Raw genomic sequence first — 12,136 nt, forward strand, 5'->3', positions numbered from 1 at the left:
GCGCATGAAGGATCGGTCAATTGATCGCAGGAAGGATCGGTCGATCAAACGCAGGAAGGTTTGGTCAATCAATCGCAGAAAGAATCGGTCAATCAATCGCAGGAAGCACCAGTCGATCAAAGGATCAATCAAGGATTTCGTGCAGAAGAGCCGCTGCCCCGCAGTATATGTATGTGGTTTAACCACGGCCAATATTCAGCACAATAAAAACCATACCCAATTTTTACTGCGGCGCACTGAACGCACAACACTTTCTTTGTCTTTTTCAGGAAAGCCCAACCTATGATCCTGAACACAGGCCCATTACTTTCTACATCGCTATTACCTCCTATTTTACTGCAGGATAGAATGCTACATGTGTTCAGTGCAGTCTGCTGCATCCCATACCCTACTCTACCAACCAACCCCCTGTTGATGTCAGGTGGGGGGGGGGCGCAGTTTGGTATCTTCGCCCTGGGCAGTAAATGACCCTGCCCCAGTACGGGGGTGCGGGGAGTGGGGGTGCCAAACTGTGTCTTTGCCCTGGGTGAAGGAATGTCTAGTTTCGCCATTGAGTAGTAGTAGCCTGTCTGGTTGTAGTGATGTATTTCTAGTTTACTCACATCTTGGGTGACTGTGTTTAGCAACATTTTCTAGGATATGCAGTGATTATTTCAGTAGAAAAGTAGAACAAACATTATTGACAAAAGTGAAGGCAAACCTTGGGTTTATGTTTAAAGTGAAACTAAGATCTTCAAACACAAACATTGCTGGTAGAATTTTATTATACAAGAGGCTATGTATGACTCCTCTGCAATAAAATCTGTTTTCCTGGCTGCCAACAATGACGTTACTAATGAATGTGCACTGGGCCGGGCATATGTATCTCAGTGAACACTGTCAGTTTGCCTTTGATGACAGAATACATAAACTCCTGTCAAATAGACTGGAGTTACGTCATTCTGGCCCTGCCAATCAAGATGGCTGAAGACAATGAACCTAGGAGAAGATGGGGTGAAGATATCAGCAGTAGCGATGGATTGACTAGGGAGATTGGGGTTGTTGCATCGTTAGAGCAGGTGCTTTACCAGGTAATCCAAAAAGAAAAAACAAAAAAGAAAACTTCTACATACCCAAGGGCTACATCCTTAGGTTTATTATGAAAACCCCTTCCTCTAAATAGGTGCAGTCCCACCACCAGGAGCTGGGGTGGGCCATCCTGTAATGGACCATGGGTGATGGAGGATGGCTTTGGGGGATTTTTGATTCTGTATACATTTTATTATTCATAATAAATTTAATGAAGTAGCCCTTGGGTGTATAGACATCTTCTTTTTTGATTTTTCTTCTTGGATTACTGATATTTTGTGATCACACCCTCCCTGTATTGTAGGGGAGCACCTCCTTTGTTTCAAATTACTGCAGTGTTCCCAGGACCACCAACCTTTTTTGGAATCGCTTTACCAGGAAAGTCTGCCATAATGTACAAACATGCTGGACATTCTTGCACATTCTGGCAAAAGCTCTGAACGCTGGCAGCAGAGTTAAAGTAGAACTTTAGTCAGATAATTAGGTCCTGATAGATCACTTCATGCTCGCCAATTTTGCAAGTATAGCTATGTAAACATTAAAAAATAGGTGCCTATATTGTTTAAAACCTAGTACTGTCTCTTACTTCTCTGCACAGCCTCAGTTGTCCTGTAGTTTCAACAATGTGCCAATAATCTTCACTAGAGGCTGAGCAGCTGACAGCCTCAAGATTTACTGCTGTTGTTAATGGGAAGGAAACAACAGGAATGACACAGACTGCGTCAGCGAACACAGATTAGGGAGGGAGACAAGACAAAGTTAAATTTACAAGGATAGCGTCTTATCTTATCTCTCTGATTTTCTCTCCTTTCTCCCCTGGCATAGGCATCAGCAGCTGTGAACTTGAACAGCTACTGCAGCCTTCACCTCACTGGCGGTCTGATTATGTCAGGGTTTCTGTGCTAAAAGCGGTACATTGAAATCTGTTGTTTTACATTTTAAAACTCACCTACCCCTGCGATCCCCCGCCGTCCTCCCCCGCCGTCCTTCCGTTATCCTCCCACTGTGTGCTCGGCAGATGCCGGCACCTGCCTTCCTGTTCCCTTCACTGCGATCGTTGCGACGCAGGGGGTGGAACCGGCGGAAAATTCAAAAGTGTAAATACACAAATGACATGATACAAAGCTGTGATCTTAACAGATTACACTGTATCATGCCATTTCACTACAGGATTTCACCTGGTGACTTTTACAGTGCCCTGCCTGTGCTTTTCCAGTTCTTTGTGCCTGGGAAATAGAGAACGACCATGGCATCCAAAAAGCATTCTTTTTGCGCAAAAGCACTTCTAGACAAACTGGAAAACAGTTACAACTCCGTTGGAAATTCTGAAGAATCATTTGATATACTTCCCAAATTCAACAAGCTATGTGCCAGAAAGAGACATCAGAATCGTCGCTGTCATCACTTTCCGTACCTGATGACAAATTTTCCCACGAATCGCTATCGCTCAGTTCTTCAAGTAACTCAGTTTCGCTGTGCCCGTTTTCCAGTTCATCTAAAAGCGCTTTTGTGCAAAAAAAAAGCTTTTTGGACGCCATGGTCGTTCAAAATTTCCCAGGCACAAGGCACTGAAAAAGCACCGGCAGGGCACTGGAAAAGTCACCAGGTTAAATCCTGTGCTGAAATGACATGATGCAGTGTAATCCGTTAGGATCACAGCTTTGTATCATGTCATTTAGTGTATTTACATTTTTGAAATTGCCGCTGGTTTCACCCCCCTTCATCGCAAAGCTCGCAGGGAGGGAACCAGAAGGCAAGTGCCGACAATCAGCCGTGCACAGAGTGGGGAGAGACTGTGAGGAGGACGGCGAGGGATCGCAGGGAAGGTGAGTAACATTCTGGGGTAATCCCGAGTGTGGCTCGGGGTTACCGCTTTTGGTACTTAAAGTTAACCCCGAGCCACACTCGGGAATACCGCCAGGGATGTTAATGTTTAACCACTTGCCGACAGCCGCACAACTATTTGCTGGCAAAGTGACTTAGGACTACGTCGCTGCTTCCCGCCGGCACTCCAGCCCCCCCCCCCCCGTCGCCGCCGATGGCTTGATTGGGTTCAGAACCGATCAGTCATCAGGTCCAGGCCAATGATTTTTTGCCTGGACCTGTTGATCGGTCCTGCCCAATCAGATTTCATGATGTCATGATGAGCCTGTGTAATGTAAACACAGGCTCAGTAAAGACCTGCTCTCCCCTCCCATGATCCTTTTTTGGATTCATCGAGAGAGGAGAGCACATCTAAATATGAATAAATGCACCAAGCACACATACACACACTTAGATAGGCACATTTAACCCTCGATGCCCCCCCAGTTAACCCCTACACCCCCTGTCACAACACACACTGTATACAGCATATAGCATTTTCCTATATACCTGTATAAGTGTGATTTGTGACCAGGTGTAGCGCTTGCGCCCCCCCCTTTTTCACTTAAAATACCCGCCACCCCCCAATAAAGATTTAACCCCCTGATCCCCCCCCCCCGATCACCCCCAGTTAACCCCTTCCCCCCTGTCACATTGCACACTAATACAAACGTAATACACTCTTTTTCTGTATTTTGTATTAGTGCGATTGTGACTTGAGTTAGCGCTAGTGACTTAGTTTCTGTCCCAAGTAGGTTTAGGGTCCCCGCCACCCCCCAATAAAGATTTAACCCCCTGATCCCCCCTGATCACCCCTACACCCCCTGTCACAACACATACTGTATACAGTTTATAGCATTTTTCTATGTGCCCGTATAAGTGTGACTTGTGACCAGGTTTAGCGCTTGCGGTCGTTCTTTTTATCCTTAGGATACCCGCCACATCTCCCAATAAATATTTAACCCCATGATCCCTTCCAGATCACATCCAGTTAACCCCTTCCCCCCTGTCACATTGCACACTAATACACACGTAATATAGTTTTACTGTATTTTGTATTAGTGTGATTGTGACTTGAGTTTGCGCTAGCGAGTTCGTTTCTGTCCCAAAGGAGGTTTAGGGTCCCTGCCACCCCCCAATAAAGATTTAACCCCCTGATCCCCCCTGTTCCCCCCAGTTAACCCCTTCATTGCCCTGTCACAGTGTCACTTTTATAGTGTACAGTTTTTTTCTGATCACTATTATTAGTGACACAGGTGACATTAGCTAGTGTTAGTGTCAGTCTAAAATAGTGCAGATCCCCAGCGCATAGTTAGAAATAACCCCTTGATTACCTCACGCGCACACACGCACACACGCACACACGCACACACGCACATGCACTTCCATTACTAGTATAGTGTTTGAACAGATCAATATCTGATCTGATCAGAACTATACTAGCGTCCCCATAGTTTAGGGTTCCCAAAACGCGGTGTTTGCACGATCAGCACTGATTCCTGCCAGCACCTGCGTTTAACCCCTCTGCCCAGCCCAACCTACCCCACCCAGGCAAGTGTAGCAATCAATAGATTACTGGCACTTACAAAAAAACACAACACACAAAACCGCTGTGTTAGCAGAGTCAGGCCTGATCCCTGCTAGCATTAGCAGTTTTTTTTTGGTAGCGCTTGATATAGTCTTTGACAACCAGGTGCTTTTATTACCTGTGAGTCACACTACTGTACCGGTAAATTTAGTTACCAAAATGTCCAAACGTTGGTACAGTAGTGCAGAGGCTTATAGTATACTGACCATGTCAGATGAGAGCGATGGGGAAGCCTCACTGGCAGAATCAGGATCAGTATACGAACCTGATGACAGCAGCGGCTCCCTGACAGATAGCTCCGACGACGGATGGGTCCCTGTTAGACCCAGGTGTACCCGACCCCATTCCGGAGTTGTTGATGCAGGAATCGCAGGGTGCTTGTATGGAGCAGAGTGTCGGTACTACGGCCGCTCATTCTTCTGGTGGCCTGGCAAGCGTCAGCGGCCTAGTACACCCTGGACCTAGTACAACCAGCACTGTAGTAACACTTGGTGACGTGGCGAGTCCCATAAGTGCAGTTGAAGCTGGTGCAGTGGCTAGCACGAGTAGTGGCACGCAGCCACCGCGTATTCGAAGACAGGCCCGTAGAGCCCATAGTGCCCTCCCTGATGCGCTGGCATATCCCAATTGGCAACCCACTGATTCTACAGCGCCAGCACTTCCCCCATTCACTGCCCAACCTGGAATCCACGTGGAGACAGCTGGTTTTACGCCCCTGAACTTTTTTGAGCTGTTCTTCACAGAAGATCTTTTCAGATCTATTGTGGATCAATCAAATTTATATGCACAACAATTTATCGCCGCCAACCCAAATTCGCCCCTTGCCAGACCATTTGGCTGGAAATCTATAACGGTTTCCGATTTTAAAATCTTTCTGGGCCTTTCCCTCAACATGGGCATAACCAAACAGAGTGAATTGCGGCTATATTGGTCCACTAGCCCACTTCACCATATGCGCATGTACTCTGCCTCCATGTCCAGGGTGAGATATGAGCAAATTCTGCGATTTCTGCATTTCAGCGACAATGAAATCTGTCGTCCTTGGGGAGACCCTGCATATGATCGGCTCCACAAAATGCGGCCCCTCATAGACCACTTCAATCAGCGGTTTGCAGCCTTGTTTACCCCCAAACAAGTTGTCTGCGTTGACGTTTCCCTGATTAAATTTACTGGCTGCCTTGCTATGAAATAGTACCTCCCCAGAAAGCGTGCCAAGTACGGGGTCAAGCTATACAAGCTCTGTGACAGGGCCACAGTCTATACAGTTAGTTTCCGGGTCTATGAGGGAAAAGATAGCACTGTGGAGCCCCCCAACTGCCCAGACTACATAGGGAGCAGCAGCAAGATAGTTTGGGACTTGGTGTCACCCTTATCCGGAAAGGGGTACGAATTTGTACGTGGACAACTTCTACACAAGCGTGCCACTATTTCGTCATCTTTCTGAATTACAAATTGGCGCATGTGGCACCGTGCGACCTAATCGCTAGGGCTTCCCCCAACGGCTTGTAAATTCCCGTCTTGGAAAATCGCAGTTCACAAAAAAAAGTGTTCCAAAAAAAAATAAAAAATCCAAAAACAGTTGTCGTGTCAGTCATTTTTTTCTACTCTTCCTACTGTACTTTTACTGTACTTTGTTTGTTTTTCATTCTTTTGTTAACCTGTTTCTCTTGCAGGTACTCGTCGGCTTCCACATTGATTTTATATATTCTGACACAAACGTTTGCGAACAGCATATATGGATACCTTTGCTGGCAGCAGCTGTGGTGATAGGCTGATTTCAGCACTGCAGTTAAAATACCTTTTAGGTATACATGGAATATTGTCATGTATACCCATCATCATTAAATTCAGTGGGTGGCTGTTTGGGTGGTTAATGGTGTGTAATACTACACAATATTCCTGTGCTGATTTCTGTTAGGTTCTCTCTTTTTTCGTTCAGCCCACAGGCTGCATGAAAAAAAAAAAAAAAAAAAACCTACACGATATGCCAAACCAGGACCAGCAATGTACTGGTACGGTGCTGGACTTTGAGTGGTTATACCAGGAAGATGCCTGCAGATTTAGGCATCACCTTTTTTTACAGCCAGCGGTTGGATTATCCTAGCGGATAATTGCTTTTACATACAGTGGGAGGGGACTCCCCCCCCCTACCGCCACCTTCCGTGGTTTTTCTCAGGCTCTCCTGTCCCACCGGTTAACCCGAGAGTGCAGCCGGTGGTTCAATTATCTAACCATAGAGCTGATTGGAGATGAGAATGGCTCCAATCATCTCTATGGCCTAAGATACCGGAAGCTACGAGCATTTCATGACTTCTGTTTCGTCAGAAATAAACAGCGCCATTGGGAAATTGGGAAAGTTTTTTATCACACCAATTTTGGTGTGGTCAGATGCTTTAAGGTCAGAAGAGAGATCTAGAGTCTAAAAGACCCCAATTTTTTAAAAAAGAGTACCTGTCACTACAGAATGCTATCATAGGGGATATTTAAATACACTGTGATAACAATAAAAATGATTAAAAAAAAATGAAAGGAAAGGTGTCAAAATTAGAGTTGAGCGGACACCTGGATGTCCGTGTTTGGCGGGTTCGGCCGAACTTGAAAAAAAAGTCCGGGTCCGTGTCCCGGACTTTTTCCGAACTTTACCCGGACACCAAACCCCATTGAAGTCAATGGGGACCCGAACTTTCAGGCACTAAAATGGCTCTAAAACACCAATGGAAAGGGCTAGAGTGCTGCAAATGGCAGCAAAACGTAGTTAAGAGCATGGCAAGTGCTCTGCAAACAAATGTGGATAGGGAAATAACTTAAAACAACAAAAAAAACAGAAAAATAAAACAATTTTCTTCATGAAAGGACGAGGCCCATATGGAGTAGGAGGGAGGTTGAGGTGGCGGTGGATGTGGCGGTGTAGGTGGAAGCGGCGGTGGAGGGGGACGAGGTAGCCAACACTGCTTTTTTTCAGTCATTTTAAATTAGGGTACACCCCAAAAGAGTGAGAAAGTTCAAAAATATAACAATGGCTGGGTAAGGTCGGTATCCATCTCTATTCTATACAAGGTACGGAAAAGTCCTGTGGGATCCATGCCTGGTTCATTTTAATGAACATGAGCTTGTCCACATTGTCTCTGGACAGGCGGCTGCGCTTGTCTGTGATAACGCCCCCAGCCGTGCTAAATACACGTTCAGATAATACACTGGCTGCAGGGCACGCCAGCACCTCCAAGGCGTAAAGGGCAAGCTCAGGCCATGTGCCCAATTTGGAGACCCAGAAGTTGAAGGGGGCAGACCCGTCATTCACTACATGTAGGCGTTTGCACACATACTGCTCCACCATGTTGGTGAAATGCTGCCTCCTGCTAAGACGTTCCATATGAGCTGCTGGTGCTGCTGTTTGTTGTGGCGTGCTGACAAAGCTTTTCCACATTTCGGCCATGCTAACCCTGCCTTCTGAGGTGCTGGCGGTGCCCTGGTTGCGTTGGCGACCTCTTCCTCCTCCTCCTCTGCCTTGGCCTTGTGCTTTCACTGTGGCCCCGCTGTCAGGTGGGAATGCCAGCAGCATCGCGTCTACCAGCGTGCGATTGTACTCGCGCATCTTGCGATCGCGTTCCAGTGAGTGAATTAAGGACGGTACGTTGTCCTTGTAACGGGGATCCAGCAGCGTGGCCACCCAGTAACCAGCACAAGTTAGAATGTGGGCAACTCGGTGGTCGTTGTGGAGACACTGCAGCATGTAATCTCTCATGTGTGCCAGGCTGCCCAGAGGCAACAAAAGGCTGTCCTCTGTGGGAGGTGTATCATCTGTGTCCTCTGTATCCCCCCAGCCATGCACCAGTGATGGCCATGAGCTGGCCTGGGTGCCACCCTGCTGTGAACATGGTTCCATCATCTCCTCCATCTCCTCCTCCTCATCCTAAGGAACTGTGCCCCTGCTGGACAATTGTGTACCTGGCGTTTGTGTGTGCAGGAACCCACCCTCGGAGCCACTTGCGAATGACTGCCCTGAAAGCCTTGGAAATGTTACCTCTTCATCCTCCTCCTCCTCATCCTGTGCCACATCCTCTTCCATCATCGCCCGAATCGTTTTTTGAAGGAGGCATAGAAGTGGGATAGTTAAGCTGAGAACTGCGTCATCGGCACTGGCCATGTTGGTGGAGTACTCAAAACAGCGCAACAAGGCACACAGGTCTCGCATGGAGGCCCAGTTATTGGTGGTGAAGTGGTGCTGTTCCGCAGAGCGACTCACGCGTGCGTGCTGCAGCTGAAACTCCACTATGGCCTGCTGCTGCTCACACAGTCTCTCCAGCATGTGCAAGGTGGAGCTCCACCTTGTGGGCACGTCACATATGAGGCGGTGAGCGGGAAGGCCGAAGTTACGCTACAGCGCTGACAGGCGAGCAGCAGCAGGGTGAGAACGCCGAAAGTGCGCACAGACGGCCCGCACTTTCTGCAGCAGCTCTGACATATCGGGGAAAATTTTTAAGGAACCTATGCACCACCAAATTCAGCACATGCGCCAGGCAAGGGATGTGCGTCAAACCGGCTAGGCCCAGAGCTGCTATGAGATTTCGCCCGTTATCGCACACCACCAGGCCGGGCTTGAGGCTCGCTGGCAGCAACCACTCATTTGTCTGCTGTTCCATGCTGCTCCACAACTCCTGCGTGGTGTGTGGTTTTTCCCCCAAACAGGGAAGTTTTAAAACTGCCTGCTTTCGTTTACCCCTGGCTGTGCTGAAGTTGGTGGTGAAGGTGTTACGCTGACTGGATGAGGAGGCGGTAGAGGATGAGGAAGCGGAGTAGTTAGGAACAGGAGGCAAACTGAAGCGCCCTGAAATCCTCTGTGGTGGAAGGACATGCGCCAAATTGCTATCCGCTTCAGGCCCATCCGCCACTGCATTTACCCAGTGTGCCGTTAGGGAGATATAACGCCCCTGACCGTGCTTACTGGTCCACGTATCGGTAGTTAGGTGGACCTTGGCACAGATGCCGTTGCGCAGTGCACACCTGATTTTTTCCCCCACTTGGTTGTGCAGGGAAGGGATGGCTTGCCTGGAAAAGTAGTGGCGGCTGGGCACGACGTACTGTGGGACAGCCACCGACATAAGGCTTTTAAAACTGTGCGTCTCCACCAGACGGAATTACAGCATTTCAAAGGCCAAGAATTTTGAAATGCTGGCATTCAGGGCCAGGGATCGTGGGTGGGTAGGGGGGTACTTCCTCTTCCTCTGAAGTGTTTGGGACATGGAAAACTGAACGCTTCCACGGGACATTGTGGAGATAGTTGGTGACCCAGGTGGTGGTGTTGCTGACAGATCGTCTGTTTGCGGGGTGGCAGGTGCCGGTATCACTACAGAGGTGGATGAAGAGGCCGAGACTGCGGCAGAAGAGGAAGCAGGGGGAGCCAGAGACCTTTCTTGGTTTTTGAAAGTGTCTACTCCACTGCAGCTCGTGCTTTGCACTTAGATGCCTGATCATGCAGGTTGTGCTCAGGTTGAGAAGGTTTATGCCTCGCTTCAGGCTCAGATTGCACAGGGTGCAAACCACTCGTGTCCTGTCAGCAGCACATTTTCTGAAGAACTTCCACGCTAGAGAACTCCTTTGAGCTGGCTTTTGGTGCTCTCGGTCCCTTGCTGCGTTGGGCGTAGTGTCTAGGGTACGGCCGCTTCGCTTCTGCACCCTGCTTCTTCTTCTGATGTGCTGGTGGCTCTGTGCGACCAACGCCTCTTCCTCCAACTACTCAGGTCACCTGCATGACCTTCATTCCATGTGGGGTCGAGGACCTCATCGTCCTCCACATCATCTTCCACCCCTGCCCTCCTTGTCGGTCTACACAATTCTGAGTGCCACAGCAGTTGGCACCTGCGTTTCGTCATCATCGGAGACGTGCTGCGATGGTCCTTCCATGTACTCATCTTGAGAAATAAGTGGTTGGGCATCGCTGCACTCAATCTCTTCCACTTCTGGGGCAGGGCTAGGTGGATGGCCCTGGGAAACCCTGCTGACAGAGTCATCAAAAAGAAGAAGAGACTGCTGCATGACTTGGGGCTCAGACTGCTTGCCTGATTTGCAAGGGGGTGAGGTGAAAGACGGTTGGACATCGGCTGCAGGTGCCAACTCTGACCTTTCTGCAGTAGACTGGGTGGGAGACAATGTGAAGGAACTGGAGGCACTGTCAGCAGCAAACCAATCTACTATTGCCTCTACTTGTTCTGGCCTCAACACTTGTAGAGGCGCATGATGCCCTACCAAATACTGCTGCAGGGTCTGTGGCCTACTCACACTTGAGGAAGGTGTTTCACTTGTGCGTGTAGCTGGCACAGATCGACCACGTCCTCTCCTTGCAACAGGAGCTCTTCCAGCAGCACCACGACCCAGGCCACGGCCCCTATTTGACGGTCTCCTCATATTTCTGTAATTTATGATCTTGCCCTAGAAAGGTGTTTATTGAATAGCAGAACAAAAGAACAACAGTATCGCACGGGTGTATCTCAGAGTCAAATATGCAAACTATGCCGCAATTAAATTTTTTTTACCCCAAAAGGGTGTTTATTAAATAGCGGAATAGAAAAACAGTATACAAATACAACGGGTGTATCTCACAGTCAAATATGCAAAGTATGCCACAAATTAATTTTTTTCACCCCAAAAGGGTGTATATTGAATAGCGGAATAGAAATAATCTTATAAAACGGTGTATCTCACATGTACAAACATAGACTAGGCCCCGATTACAATTTTTTGTACCCTAAAGGCAGGATGAGGATGAGGAAGAGGAGTAGGAGGAGTTCGGAACAGGAGGCAAACTGAAGCGCCCTGCAATCCTCGGCGGTGGAAGGAGATGCGCCAAACAAATTTAAAAGGTGTATCTCACACGTACCGATACAGACTATGCCGTAATTTAATTTTTTACACTACAAAAGGGTGTATATTGAATAGCGGAATAGAAAAAAATGTATAAAACGGTGTATCTCACACGTACAAACACAGACTAGGCCCCGATTACAATTTTTTGTACCCTAAAGGGAGGTTGAGGATGAGGAAGAGGAGTAGGAGGAGTTCGGAACAAGAGGCAAACTGAAGCGCCCTGCAATCTTCGGCGGTGGAAGGAGATGCGCCAAACAAATTTAAAAAGGCGTATCTCACATGTACCGATACAGACTATGCCGTAATTAAATTTTTTTACACTCCAAAAGGGTGTATATTGAATAGCGGAAAAGACATTTTTTTATAAAACGGTGTATCTCACACGTACAAACACAGACTAGGCCCCTGATTACAATTTTTTGTACCCTAAAGGGAGGATGAGGATGAGGAAGAGGTGTAGGAGGAGTTCGGAACAGGAGGCAAACTGAAGCGCCCTGCAATCCTCGGCGGTGGAAGGAGATGCGCTAAACAAATTTAAAAGGTGTATCTCACACGTACCGATACAGACTATGCCGTAATTTAATTTTTTACACTCCGAAAAGGGTGTATATTGAATAGCGGTATAGAAATTTTTTTATAAAATGGTGTATCTCACACGTACAAACACAGACTAGGCCCCGATTACAATTTTTTGTACCCTAAAGGCAGGATGAGGATGAGGAGTAGGAGGAGTTCGGAACAGGAGGCAAACTGAAG

This window comes from Pelophylax lessonae, assembly GCF_965119305.1.
Source record: "Pelophylax lessonae genome assembly, chromosome: 5".
NCBI classification, from domain to species: Eukaryota; Metazoa; Chordata; class Amphibia; order Anura; family Ranidae; genus Pelophylax; species Pelophylax lessonae.